Source organism: Stegodyphus dumicola, chromosome 2 (genome assembly GCF_044657685.1).
Source record: "Stegodyphus dumicola isolate Sdum_Otavi_A_Nest chromosome 2, ASM4465768v1".
Taxonomy (NCBI): Eukaryota; Metazoa; Arthropoda; class Arachnida; order Araneae; family Eresidae; genus Stegodyphus; species Stegodyphus dumicola.
In genome coordinates, this window is record NC_140769.1 from 80,019,580 (window position 1) to 80,035,746 (window position 16,167).

Below are 16,167 nucleotides of genomic sequence, written 5' to 3' on the forward strand. Positions count from 1 at the left end.
TAAACTTAATCATCTTTTGACTCTCCACAATGTGTGGCGATAAACGCAAGTGCTATATGTCACAATGAATAAACGCTCCACCTGTTAGCATATAGCAGCCTTCTTAGACACACCCTAAATCGAATTCCCAATTCTCTATAAGCTAATACACATGAAAATTAACTAGAGTATAGGTGTAGAGCCCTACAAAACAAATGCATACAATATTTCGCTTACATTCGGGCTTTAACACATGCAAGCTTTCACTCGAAAAACGCATTATTTGACTTGGCTAACTTTGCGTTTGGTGCAATTTCAAGATTTTCTCTTGAATACATTAATCTTTAAACACATTAACTTTACATTCTGAGGCCTTTCGTTCTAAGTACTTATTTTATATGCTCTCTGAAATTTAATCTACATTTTCAGTATCATTTACTTTAACATAACAGACATGAACATTAAAATGAACATTTTAGTTGACTCCTTTTTTTGCCAAAAGTGCGAACCTAAAAAAAATTTTCATGAACAAGTACTAATACGAAGATGCTTGTATCAAGGCCATATCTTTTGCCGTTTTAACATAAAATAAATAGTTTTTCGATAAATAAAAACGAAGTACTATATGTTTACATTTGTAAGGATTATGTTAATTTTATTAACAGTTAAATTTTGAGTTATACTTTCTTTCCCATCGATTCTTAATTTCAACTTACTACTTCCGGCCAGAACGCAGTTTTAGAATCCCGTCTGAATGCTAATGAGGAAGAGCGGTATATAACCGCGAAGTTCTACGGGGACAGGGACAGGGAAGTGGACGGAGCACCAGAACTTCGTCAGTGACTTTTACAGGTGTTGCTCCGCCGCACTACTGTACCCCGCTGGGCTTTTAGTTGGCCCGCATCGGATGCTAGTCTACCAAGACATTTACATAGTAATTTTACATTAATACTAGACTTACGTATTGAATATACAATTACAATTACAAAGACACAGTATACAATTATTACAAAGAGATTGACCTATTAACAAAAGTTGGATTATGGCAGATTAATATAACATAATTACTTCGAACATACATGCAAACTTTCATTGTACATTGTACTTCATACAAACAATATATTTACATTAGTATATCTAGTTATATCGAATTACAATAAACATCTTTTTAAGAAACTAATTGGGAAAGAATTTTTTTTTTTTTTTTTTTTTTTTTTTTTTTTTTTTTTTTGTGTGTGTGTGTGTGTGTGCATCTTATTATACTTAGTTGTATTACTAAGGCGAATTATCTTATTAATACATTTCCTTTCATTTTTTAACTTGTTACACACAACTGCATCAGTACTGAAGTCTTACATTATTATTTTTGTATATTAATGTATCATAAACACAGAAAATATACATTAGAAGATCGCGTAGTACTTACATTTACACTAATATATCTAATAGAGTCGTATATTATTTTTTTATTTAATGATTTAATTATAACAAGATTTTTTCCCCTCATGTCCTAATACAGTTCAAATTCTTAATGTAATTATTTTGTAAAAACTATTCATACCATATTTAGCCTGTTTCAGACATTTGAAATATTTCTGAAATCTTGCATTAATATTGCAAGTTATGGAATAAGAGGTATTTATACAGATGTGATAACATCTTGACATATGTCTTCTCTTTTATATGCGAAAAGTTTCTGCATGATCAAGGAAACCTTTTGTTGTGATTGAGGGATCGTTAGCATGCATTTAATGTACTCAGGCGTAATTTGTGACCTTCCTTTGCAGTGTAGCTCTTTTGTGAGCTGGCACTTGAAAATATAGTGCTCTGGGTCTCCCTTTTCCCCACATACGCACTTATCTGAATCTCTCAAATTTCGCGCAAAGTAGTACGTGGGGAAAGGACCATGTCCAGATAAGAATATGTTGATGAAGAAGTTATAAGAGATTGGATCATAGAAGTTAAAAAGCCTTCTACCTACTTCTGCATTTTCCCATTCAGCTTGCCATTTCTTTAATGTAATTTTTTTCAACATAATGTTTCGCATACGATGTAGGGAATGGGACATTGACTGGAGGTAGAAATGGGTCTTGAGCTGCATTCTTAGCAAGTGCATCTGCCCTTTCATTTTGGGCTTGTCCAGCATGCGCTTTTACCCACTTTATTTTCATAGATGTTCTGTTGTGCTGTGATATTAAATCGTAGATATCTTGTACTATTGATGATTTGTTTCTTGCATCACTCACAGCTTTAATTGCCGCTTGGTTATCACTGTAGATGGTAACATATGTTAGATGCTTTTGATGAGACCATAGAATAGCGTGTTTTATGGCTGAAAGCTCAGCTTGGAAAACGCTGTTGTTGTTCCTTAGGTGTCCTTTCCATTCTGTTGTTTCTTGTTCTGAGAGGAGTGCAAAGAACGCGCATCCTACTTCTTCGTTTAACTTTGATCCATCTGTGCACACGACTGGAAATGAAGGTACACTGAGGGTGTCTTCTTTTGTAGATATTCTGAGTTTTGCGTGTACTGCAGGGTGTCTTAGGTAAGGATTTCGTGGCTGTTAAAATAAAGGGGGCACAGGTTTTGATCTTCTACATCTATGTTTTTCTTGAGGTGGAATAACGTGGCTATGTCTGCATCTTCTTTTGCTTTCAGATGGAGGGTTGGGATTCCTGTTAATACACAGAGAGTTGCGGTTGAGGTAGTTCTGTATGCTTTTGCTATTTGTAAGAGGAAGGGCGTTGGATCGAAGCTAAGAGTCTTTTCTTTTTCACTGTCATAGGGTGAGCCAATGCCGATGCCCCGTAGAGGATTATTTTTTCGATCACGGTATTATAAAGAATGTTTTGCATCCTAGACTTGAGGCCCCACGTTGTGCCTTGCATCCTTGCGAGGGCTCTAGAAATAGTTTGGGTCTTCTTCCGAATTTCCATGAGGTGTGGAATCCAAGAAAACTTTTGGTCAATTTTCAATCCAAAAAATTTGATTTCTTTTGAGATCTTGATTCTTCTATTATTGATTTTAATGCAAGGTAGCCTTTGTAGCGATTTGCCCGGTTTTGGAAATAAAATAATATGTGATTTGGGCTCTCAAATTATTAGTTTTTCATTGACGCAGAGGGAATGGAATATGGAGAGAGTCTCGTTACTATTCTTTTCTAGTATGTCTCTTGAATGCCCATTTGTTACAAAGGCCACATCGTCGGCAAAGGCGATGAGCTTTGTATGGTCGGCCACTTGTAGGAGGTGATATAATTGAAAGTGATGTTCCGCAGGTCTTCACTTAGACAAGAGCCCTGTGGACAGCCCCTTGTTATTCTTCTTTCTATTATACTATTGTTGCTGATGATTATCGTTGCGCTGTTTGTTAGGAAACTATTCATTAGCTTGAATATGTTCTGAGGGCATTTAATGTTGCGCAAGGGTTCAAGGATACCAGGCCACCACACGGAGTCAAACGCATTTTTGAGATCCATACAGAGTATTGCTGTATGGAGAGCTGAAGATTTATTCCTAGATCTGCTCTTGAAGTTCTGCTATCGCATGCGATGTAGATTTGAGAGGTCTGAAGCCGTATTGGTTGGGGCTTATGGTACCGTTTTTCTCTAAGTGGTGGCGTAATCTGCCCGCGATTGCACGTTCCAGAAGTCTACCTATTGCAGGTAAGAGGTTGATTGGTCTGAAGGCTTCCGGATCTGTTGGATCTTTATTATTTTTCTTGAAGTTCTACAGTCTTAGTGAGAGAGATACCAGATATTCTGGCTGCACGCGTCCGCCCTTTTAGACTACTCTCTCGTAAGCTATTATTACGCTCGGCCGTACTTTAGACCCTTGATAGCTTCGCAGTCAATTAGCGTTAAGGGACCAACTCTTTTAGAATTTTGATAGCTTCGGCCATATCTCTTTAGTTAAGATTAGTTTAGTTTGATTCTTAGTCTCTTAAATTCAAGACCAAATATCGGCTTTATTGTATAACTCCAAGATGGAGTTTTGTTAAACTTTAGTTGGAATAATAAATTTAGTATTTCACCCTTCTTACTTGTTGTATTCTATCTCACGAACGCAAGCGATTATTCGCTTACTTGTTCTTAAGATTGTTATATAATTTTAGCATCATAGAAAATCATACTTAATATTTACTACTGAACATCATTACTGTGAAATAACTATTGTAAATGTTCATACTAGATTATAAGGTAGGTAACTGTGTGTTATATGTAACATAAGAGAACAGTTCAACCAATATTGCATCAATCACAAAACTGTATAAGAGTAGTTATCATAGTGTAACATAAAAACAAAATATGCAAACAATTATAAATTTCAAAAATGTGTTGTGTTTAAGCAAACCCATTCTAGTTTAAGGTCCAGTGTAAGGTAATAAATACAATAATTACAACAGGTTAAATAAAATCAAACTAACGTTTATTTATGGTAGGAAACTATTAAGTTACAATTCTGAAGAGAGTCATGACACTCACTATTTACGTTACAATAATTACGAGGTGGCTGGATATTGAGCATAGCTGAAGAACACTAAATAAAAACATACCTTTAAAACAAACAGGGTTGGTACAACCATAAAGGAATTCATACATAATTCTTGAGCCTTAACAAGTAGTAGGACTTAGGTATCTTTACAGGCATTTCGGCATATCTGTTGGAAGGGAAAGATAGAAATTAGCGTAACTAAAAAAGAAATCAAGTCATGATAACAACAACGTCGAAGTCTGACTCTGTCCTGCCGCTCAAACAGCAATTCCGTCAGGAAGGTTCGCTGTGGTTAACTTCTATAGACCATTTCTGAGAGGATCACGGATCACTTCATCTTCCTTTGACGGCTTAGCATATGGAGTATGATGTATATATTCCCGAAACTCTCGGGGTCTGCCAGGCAGAAGATAGAAGAAGGTCTCATCTTGTCGCTGCAGCTGCGTCAAGCCTCCAAAAAAAAATGTGTCAACGTCAATCCATTCCTCCTCTTCCCCCCAAAACACTGCGCAGCCACTTTAATAGCCGGCGCATTTTTTGAAAACTTGGCGTAGATGTTGATCAGCAGGAAGCCAAAAACCAGCAACCCAACGCTAGGAATCTTCACGGGAAGGGGTTTCCCGATTACCAGACGAGCCGTTTCTCGCTATTCCATCATTCAACTTCCAAGGCCACACCAATGCGTCATCAGATCTGCAGACGAAAAACAAAAGGGGGGAAGAAACTAGCCTCGCTCCAGGGTCCCAGTCGATAATGCAGATCTTCTAACTCAACGAATATTTTCCTCCACCAAAAGTATGCTGTAGAACATTTCCATGCTTGCTTGTCCAGCAAAACAGGGTCTTCTTTTCGTGAAACACCATATGGTATATCCATTCAACTTCGCCCCCCACATGTGGTGTATCGCTTGGGAAAAGGAATTTTGGGATGCAGTAAAACCGCTGATAAGAGTTTCCAAGAAGGAAATCCAAGCCGAGGGCAAGGGGTGAAAAATCTCTGAACCAAGTTAATACAGAAATGACTTTGGGAAATTAAAAATGAAACTACTAATTACACAACATTATAATTCATAATAAAAATGTCAACACTATAATAATTGTTTCTTCAGCCACAATTAAAGTATACACACATATTATCCAAATTGAAATACCAAGTCCCCCAAAAAAAAAAAAAAAAAAAAAAAAAAAAAGGTATCCTACCGCCAGTCAGAAAATATGTATTCATTTAACTTTAAACGAAAGAGGGATACAAATTAAGTTACTTAAGGTTAAGAAAAAAAAATTATAACACACCAAAAGTTCAACAGCAAAGCTTTAAAAAAATTAAAGTTAAACAACTTTAAGGGTTAAAAAAACTAGATACAAAAACCAAAAATCTTAAGTCCCTAAACTCAAATTAAAATTAAACAACTTCAACTCAAGAAAACTTTTAAAGCAACCTAACCAAAAATAAAGTTTTTAAGTTACAATTTAAGCTTACAACCAACTTTAAACAACAAATAAATTAAAACTTCAATTACAAATCAAAACTGAAATAAGCAAAACAACTTAAGCTTAAAAAAAAACCATTAATACATAACAAGATTCTTCGCTTTCAACTGTAACTTAGAGTTACACAGTGGAAAATCCTACAATTGGCGCTCGAAAAGTATTCAACGGACCATGTCGTTAGAAAGTGGGAAGTTCACATTGACCCCTCCGACCTTTCAGGTCCCTGAGATGTCCACGAATCCAATATGGAAGGATTCGGATTTATCTTGGAAACGATGGGTGCCTCTATGAAGCCAGCCGCAACATTTGACGGCAAAGGCTCAGTGATGGCCTTCCTGGAGCAACTAGACATGCATTTCACTTTGCATCCTGTGAACCAGATGCAGAAAGTCACCATTGCTACTACAGCCTTAAAAGTTCAAGCCCTCGGCTGGTATAAAGGAATTGGAAAATTTTTGATGCGAAACCCAGGTTCAGAATCGTACAGCTGGGAAATTTTAAGTCTGCATTGCTAAAAGCATTTCCAGTTGTCAAAGACCGTGCGAAGCTAGAGTCGGAATTGTATAGTAAATACCAAGGCAATTTCGAGGATTTGACAGAGTTCATTTTAAGAAAAGTTAATGTTTTCAATTTATTATACAGGAAAAGGGCCGATAATGAACTTATTGAAGTAATTTTACACAGTCTTCTACCGTCAGCTCAAGATTTCCTCTAAGTCTGTAATCCGCAAACATTAGAAGTTTTATTCCAGCTTGCGGTGAAACTTCAAAGCAGAAGGAACTCGGAAAAAGCGTGTGCAAATGAGTTTGGCCAAAACTCAAGGTTTGCTCCGCAGAAGAAACCGCAAGTTCAGCACAATGCGTATCGGCAGTCTGGAAAAGGTGGAAATTCCAATAACAAGAGTGTGGATAAATCTAAGGGTGGCGGATATAAAAATCAACGTAAAGAGGGGGCGGGGAACCAGAATTTAAACGCAAACCGGTGATCGAGAAGGGGCAACGGTCACCGAGTGGGAAGAAAGACCCCTCAGAAATAATGTACCATCCACTGCGCTCCTGGACACAGGGGCTCAGTTGTTCATTTCTCTCAGAAGATTTTTTCAAGAAGCATTTTCGTCTTTATAGACTGTTTAAAGCCACGGGACAAAAAGCAATTGCCGCCCAAGGCAAACAGTGCGTATGTTTGGGAAAAACCGCACTGCATGTACAGATTAAAAATTAAAGTCAAAAGTTAATTTTTTAGTCGTGAAAAATTTACTCGTCATATTAGGGGTCGATTTTTTACACGCATCCGGCACGAATCTTAATTTCCAGAATTCTACGTTTCAGGTGCACATGGACCCCGTGGAAGAAGAGGAAGGGTCTATGCCGGAAATGAGCTTAGACAACCAGAAACTTGAAGAGAAAGAAAAGATTGAAAAGTTGGGAAGAAAATTTAATTTTTTGTTTAATTCTTACCTGGCTTCTGCCAAGTACTGAATCATGCTATTGAGACAAAAAAACGCCTCTCCAGTCCGATCGAAACCTTGTCGTTATGATAAAGTGAAAGAAAAGATTCTGGAACATCATATAAAAAACAATGTTAGAAAATAAAATTAGTGTGCCAAGCACTAGTCCGGTGGTCCTTTGCAGGAAGAAAAATAGGCTACCGCCCGAGCACCCAGAAGCGCACAGGTTTGCAGTTCATTATCGCAAACTTAACAGTATAACAAAGTATTCCACGTATCCCCACCAATAATTGTTGAAATCGTCAGAATAGTTCATTCTACTAAGTTCATGACAACCTTAGACTTAAAGTCTGGTCCCACATAGCACAAAAACATCCTTGGGATATCCCAAGGATGTTGCTCTCGGGATATGCGCACATCCTCAGGACATCCCGCGAACCTCCTCCAGAGTGCTTAATGTCACATCCCGGGATATCCTCAGGACATCCTAACCAAGTCCCATCGACAGCGTGCGGGATGTTATTAGGATTTAAAGTCCTACTTACTACATCCTCAGGACATCCCGTAATATCCCAATTTCCTCCTAAACTCATCCTTCTAAGCGCTTAATGTCACATCCCAGTATATCCTTAGGACATCCTATCTACGTCCCACCGACAGCGTATGGGATGTTATCAGGATTTGAAACACTAGTTACAATATCCCTTTAACCTCTTAAATACATACTCTCAACTGCTTAGTGTCACATCCCAGTACATATACAGAGGAAAATTCCAGTGAAAGTAGTATGTGAAGGTGTGATGATCTAAAACCTACTTTTTTTTACACAGATAGTCTCAAATCGTTCTCCTATGGTTACTATGGAAAAATCAGAAATGTTGAAAATATTTATACAACTTATTTTGTTTTTAAATCAGAATTTGTGAATATATTAAAACTGAGCAAGGAAATTAAAATGAATTATTAATACAAAATATTAAAACTGAAAATTTTGCTTTTATTTTTAAGATATTAAAAATCTTTTGATCATTTTTAAACATCCAATAGCCCCCAAATTGAATTATTCATAATTAAATTATTTTACAAAATCAGTTTCTAATTTCAGTTAATTTGTATTAAAAATTGAATAATAAAATTACCCATTTAATAATCTTTACATAAATGAATCATCTTTCTTTAAAACATGTAAGGAATTTATAGTTTTGATGACACTGTTGGGAAATTGTTAAAAGGAATAAATTGTATTTTTAAAACTAAATCAATTCCTAGCATCAGAATAAATAAATATGTTTTTGTAACATGAGAATGCTGCAGGCTTTTTTATATATTTAATATTTAGTTGTAAAAATTTGACATTATGTTAACAATTCTTTATATCATTCAAAAGCTAACTAAAGAAGCTCTTCTAAAATTTTATCTTTCTGCTCACACAATTAAAAAAAAAAAAATCTGAAAGGCCTCAGATTTTAGCAGTCACTCAAAGAGGCTAAAAGTTTATGAATGCATAGATTATCAATACAGATGGGGCAGTGGAAACATTTTATAAGATACTGACACCAGAAAGTTATATATCTTCTATATATTTGAAAAGTGAAGAAATATATCATGTAATTATGTAGAAATATTAAAATGTTTTCAATTAGATATATCATGAATTAAATGCATTTTAAATCAATCAGATTAAAAAAAGCATTGTTAAGAACTGTGTGTAATGCTTTTAATTAGCTTGGCTTGTTAGTCAATAATATATTAGATTTTAAAGGTAAATATGTTAAATTTTGCCAAATGGCAAGACTTGAATGAAAAGCGAAACAAGTTTACGACTGACGATATGAACTCACATTTCAAAACTAATAGCCCTTTTAGATTTAAAAAAAAAAAAAAGTTCTGAAAATAATTTGCAATGGTTCATTAGTATTATTTTATGCAAAATTCAGTAAAATGAAATTTACCCGTTGAAATCAGCACCAAATTAAACTTTGTAAACTCTAGCGCATGTTAAAGGTTGTCTCATCCAGAATTTTATTACATTCATTTCAGAGCAAAATAAAACAGTAATTGCCATTTATATGACAATCAATATCAAAAATTTAAATCTGCATTTTACGCAAGATAGAAAAACTTCAAAAGATCTACTGTTTACCATGCAATTAAGGCATTTTAATCTGCTATCAACTTTACCAATTATTAACTCCATTAAGTATATTCAGTTTACTCTTTCTGCTCAATATATGCAATGTAAAATTTTCCATAAATTTATTAATTCATTTTATTTTGAGGTGAGCTTTTATTCAACTCTCAATGTCAACAAGAATGTTTAATTCATTTTTTATTCGGTCTCAAAAGAGAAATCAAAATACGTGGACTTATGTACGTGTATTTATGAATCAAAATACATGAGAAATCACAGTGAGAAAAGCACTGCTACCTTAAACTGTGATTATATATAACAAATACAGTGAATTATAGTTAAAAAATAGTGAAAATATTTATATTTCTGGACTATTTCATATATAACATTTTCAGTTTCGCATATGTGGCAATTTAAGAACTTTTTTATGTATACCAATTTTTTGAAATATCTGCAAATTTTTGTATCTTCAAGGAAAGCTTATTCTTTCACCTTTAGTATATAAGTAATGGTAATTTACCAGATAAAATTACTTAATGGGGAATACAGAAAAATATCTAACCACTTACCTTTGTGACTTCATCTGCAAAGGGACTAAAAAAAGTAGTTCAGCTAAATCTGCTATAATAAATATTTATAATAATGCTAAATTATGCAATATCTATTAATATGACAAATTTTTGTAAAGCTATTTATTTGGATGAAAAATAAACACATTCAGAAATTTATGGCACTATATTATGATTAACAGAGGAAAAACACTTTTCAAAATTCAAAATAGTTTTTATTAATCCAATTTATCACATTTTATTTGAATTCATGAAAAACAATCTTATATCCATGTATTCTTATGTATATAAGAACTCTTGATAAATTGGATCTCTGTCATTGCCTTTCACAGCACCTAAAATAAGAAAACACTCACAATTACTATATGTCAATATAATTCATAATTAAATTTAAACAAATGACTATTAGAATGCAAATTAAAGGAAGCATTTAAAATATTTTAACATTTAGTACCTATAAACAGAGTAGCAATTATTTGATTTTTCGATTATAGTAAAATAAACATGGGGGATGCCTTTTAAAATTTTTTATGTCAGAAAATAAACTCAAACCACCAGCTGAACATATGAGCAGTTTTATCAATCAGCCACTGGTAGGTAACCTGGATACTGAATCAACATATAAAGTTGCCAAGATAAAGAGAGAAACAAAATTATGATAATCACATCTTACCTATTCATAAAACTATTTTAAATTTAATGTGTAGGCAAGTCCAAAAAGAGTGAGAATGAATTTATTTTGCAACACAAAGTAAAGTCTTGCAGGAGCAAAAAAAAACTTGTCTCATGAGATTGGCAAGTAAAAAATAATTAACTGCATCTGGTAACATTTATCTGACAACACATAAGTAATTGTTAGCTACGTGCAGAAAATAAAATCTGCATCAGGGGTGTAGCTAGAGGGGGGAAAGGAGGGCATCTGTCCCCAGGTGCAGAATCCAAGGGGCGCCAAACTGATGTTAGAACATTTTAGAATTAAATGGTTTCCATCCTTGGCTAGCAGTAGGGGGTGCGAAATCTTCAGTTGCCCCTGAGCGCTGAAAACCCTAGCTATGACTCTGAATCTGATCATGTTAATGCAATTTTAAACTTTTGAATTTAACCGCAGAAATTTACCAAAGAAGTACTTGTAACAGTAGTAAATGAAGATGTGGCTAATCTTTACTGTATGGTACACCTTGGTTTCTGTCTGAAAAAAAAATCGCAAAGTGGTATTGGTTGTTTGTGAAATGTGGAAGCCCACTGTGTCAAATAAGTTTTTCGGTAACCCTAATGTTGATAATGTTGGCGAAAGTAGCCTTTGGGAAAAAAAAAAAAAAACTTTTTTTGTCAATAAAAAGGAGTTATTTCTGCAAATATTGCCAACGTGCTGTGATACATTTAGTTTTGGGCTACTTTTTTTAATAGTAAACCTTTTGTACGGTCCCAGGTTTTTGGTTCTTACCATTCTTTTCAATTGCTGTGTTTGGTTGCACGGAAGTGGTATGGTCTTCTATTTTGAACATACTATTTATTATTTTGGTGTGGGTACCATCGTTTGAGTATGTCTGAAGTGACTAAGAGACGAAAAATTTAATTGAATTGCTTACCTGGAAGATGGTGGTGGGAAGCCTAAACATATGCATGTGAAAAAAAAGGTATGTTAAAAAAAATGACGTTTCATTTATTTTTTTGTCTCTGTGTGTTAATTTTTGTTAGAAGATTTGTTGTTTAATGTTTTTATGTTAGGAAATATGTATTTTTGGTAATTTATTCCTCTCTGTTTGTGTATTTTTGGTTGTCTGTGTGTTAAGACAGTGGCGAATTTTTTCTGGTAACTATGATATTTTTAACTTTCTGATTTTCTTAAAGTGAAAATAGATCAATGTGTACATGGACAAAGTTAAGGCAGTGCACAATGCCCAGTTTGTGCAGTTCTCTGTTTTAATAGGTCAATGTGTACATGGACACAGAGTTTGTGTATGTCTTTGACTTCTTATTTTGGTTTTGTGTAGCGGCCACCTTGAAATTGGTGCCGATCCTCTCAGGTGACGATCTTGATATAAAAAAAAAGAAACGATTCACCAAGGGTTACAGTAGAGTAAATTTTTACCAAAGATGTTCTACCATAATCACCATTTCAGTGGTTTAAACACTAGTGGAGCAGTATGCAGAGATGAAGATTTGAGTTTTGTTTACACAGCATGATGGTTTAGGCACTCCAGCCATTACAGTGAACAAAATTATAATAAACATAGCCACAATAATTGTCTATAAATATTGATGTATAACACTGCATTAACTAATATATTTCTTATGCTAGTATATACAGAATCCTTAATCGAAGGGAAAATCAGAAGACTGTGCATGCATTTTCCTTTAACTGAAACATGGATTTGACCATACAAATCTCAGTCTTACCGGACATGCCACACTATGCAGATAGACAGTAAAAAGTGCTTGTGTTGTTTTTATTTGTAAGAGGTATGAAATAAATATACTTCTAGATTTTAATTTTTTCTTTTCTTGTTTTACATTTGGATTACCTATCAAAAAGTAAGGAATTCTGATATTATTACAATATTGGAGTTAAAATAACAATTATTGGACATGTTAAAGTAATGAAAATTTTAAATTAGGTTAAAAAGTAACCCTTAATGTGGCATATTTTTGAATTAAACTCTATCGACATTAAAAACAACAAAACGTCCCTCTTTATTAAGGACTTTAACTAATTTTAAATACAGAGCTATGAATGAATTTTTTCCCTTGCATGTTATAATAACTGAAACAAAATTACTCTGATACAGTCAAAATTCCTAAATGCAAGTACATAAAATTTACTTTAGCAATTTAAAGAGATGAGACACACTGAACAAATGAATAAATTTCTATCAAAGAATAATTTATTAAATTTGGCCCGTTCCATAGTAAACTTTAACCATTAGATTACATTATTACACCATGTTATCAGTTTGAAAAGCAAGTCATATGCCAGATCTTGGATGTAAAAGAAATGCACAAAATAATATACAGATTATTGAAAAATGATGTATACCAATGTTTATAGATATGATTAAATGTAACAGAAAATTTACTGTCACAACCACATTTTTAAGTGAAATGTATTATTTTAACATTTTACAATATTTAAGGTATGGCATTAAAAGCAATTATGTGCCTGGATTAAGTTAGTAAATTAAAAAAAAAATAATAATAATCAAAGAATAAATGTCATGAAAAATTTCAAAAACAAGCAGAATTTAATTTAGAAGACCTTTAGACACTTATGATAAATAAATTTGAGAATTCTTCACCCAAAATTAAATTATAATTAACTAAAACCAGTTTGACTGACCTTCTACAAAATCCTTCAGCTGCAATTTTTTCTAGCTTGAAAACCAAATTCTCCACATGGTAATAACATCTTAACCAGTTGAAATTCCTGCAGAAAGTTTGATAACACAGTAATAGAATTAATAGAATAGAAAAATTAACACAAAAGTATAGAACATCATTTAAACTTAACATTATTACAAATTTTGGTGCTTTCTGACTATCTGCAAAGCTGTGAAAATTGGCAAAATGGTTAGTTTATGGTTCATATCTACTGCTCTGTTCACAAGTAGTAATTCAAATAAGCACTTTATAAGAAACAAAAAATTTTAGGATGCACACACACAAAAATATATACATTGGGTCAATATTCACATATTTTTCATCCAATGGAATACTATTCAGAAATAAAGATTAAATATAAAGCATGTTAAGTTGTGTGTGGTAAACATGTGTGTGGTATGCATATTCATAGTTTGCTATTATCGTGTGCATACTCTTGCTGTTTTAGCATAAGTTGAAGCTGTGAGGGCAGATGATAAGAAAGTATCAGAATTTTTCATGTATAAGAAAAGATTGCCCTGACAATAGTATCTCAATTGTTTAGCACTGACATTTACATAGCACATTAGAAATATATAGTAATATATGTATAATAAAAAGATAATTGCATATTATTAATTCATTTTTTTAAATGCCAAACTTTAACAATTCTTTCACATATACTTAAACAGAATTCTTTCACATGAACATCTAAAATCCATTCTTAACTAAAGAATAAATAATAAAACCATGTAAATTTCTTATCAAGCCCATCATTTCCGAACTGTCTACTTCTGAAAGTTCCCAGCATTTCTCAATATATTATTAAATTACTAAACTAAGCATTAATGATCGTCATGTTCGCTAATGTGGCAATATCTTTCACACTTCTTTGTTACCACAAGTAACAAGTAGGCTTCAATAAATCTTCAACTGTTACATGCTACTTTTGTCTAAAATTTGTACAAATAATAAAATTAAATGAGCTCTTTATAATATGCTCAAAGAAATAATTTTGTATGAAAATTTGTATGTTATATATTGGCCTGATTAATGATTCAGGAAATAATTCGGGTTTTCAAAGTGCTTCCAATAATTCAAATTTCAGCTTGTGTCAAAATAAAATCTATAACACAAATCGAAGCAAATTTCCTTATGAACAATGCATTTTAACATTATTCAATCACTGGCAATCACACAATACTGATTGCTTCAATAAACATTACTGTAACTGTGTTATTTAAAAGACTGTAATGTTTTAATTATTTCCTTAATTAAAACATTACAGTCTTTTCCTCCTTCTAACACCAAAAGAAAACCCAGATAAGAAATATAAAAATATCACTAAAAATAAATTATATTATTGAATGACACTTTACATTAATTACACTTATGCATATATTATTTTATTATAAATTATTTCAAAATCAAAGAAGAGAAGGGGGGAAACTTTAATATTGACATTTCTAAAATGATATAAACATTAATCATTTAGTACAGTTTGTTATTTCAGGCAAAAAGAATTCACTTTTCTGGATAGCATTTATATTTCCATCTCACTTTCAATGAAACATTAAGAGAAATGCATATAATTTAAACACCAGTTTATTTTATTTATCAGACAGATTATGTCAACTCAAAAAAAACCTATCGGTAAAATTCGGTAGTAATAATTCTGAATGTTAGGCAACTTGCAAGATTCAACAAAAATTATCAATACTTTTATTATAATGACAATACTACAGTAACATGAACATAAAATTAAACTGCATATAACTATAAAATAAGCCAGCATATAATAATGGTGCATTGGTTTCTAAAACAATGGGCTCGATGAAAAAATACATGTATTATGGTAGCTATTCATATTCTTCAGCTTTACTAATATTCTCATGTTCACTTTACATAACTAAAGTATCTAAAATACAATAAAAATGCAAACAATATTTATGAGAAAATGTTAAAAGCCATTATTACATAAGCATTTGATTGAATGACCATATTTTGTCTTCCTGCAAGTCGAATCTTAAAATGATATGCAGTTTGAAAAATGCTCAATCCTTTTATAAAATATTCAAAAAAGATTAAAAAAAGGTACTGTTCTGTTATCAGGACCGGGTTCAGAATTGTATTTATGTATGCTTGTATATTTGTATGTCTACATATACACATCTATGCACATACTTACGAACACAGGTTCATACATTTCCGATTCTGGTCCCAATAACAGAACAGTACCCCCAAAAAAAACTTGAATTACAAACTAGATTAAGATAATGTTTCAACCATACATATTTTGGACAAAACAATGCAAACTCTTATTTTTGTACAATTGTTCAAACTATTTAACATAAATGTATTGCTGCAATAAAATAATAAGCAATCTGATCACACATATTATTCTGAAACTGAATGCATAAACTAGACTAAAAAAAATTCAGTCATAAACATTTGGATAGCAGGGCAAATTAGATATTTGAAAAGACAGCCAGCCATTGAGGTACACGTAATTCACGACAGAATGGTAACAATTCATAAAGCTGTGAAACATTTAACTGTCAAAATGACATAAATTCGAAAAGCAAAAAAAGTAAACATACAAGTATTGCAACTGAACTTACCTTTCATGCAACAAAAAATATCCATACAAGTTAACCTCATGGCGCAGCCATTTTGGATTTCGTTTCAAATCAGACAGATGTT

At 32.9% G+C, this 16,167-nt stretch overlaps 1 long non-coding RNA gene across 1 annotated transcript; it reads right to left on the minus strand.

The window, feature by feature from the left end:
• Positions 1-10,306: 10,306 nt before the first annotated feature.
• On the minus strand, positions 10,307-16,167 carry LOC146998491 (uncharacterized). Its single transcript, XR_015039462.1, has 3 exons — positions 16,086-16,167; positions 13,445-13,531; positions 10,307-10,442 (listed from the first exon to the last, which is right to left on the minus strand). It is a non-coding gene; the product is annotated as an uncharacterized LOC146998491 (long non-coding RNA).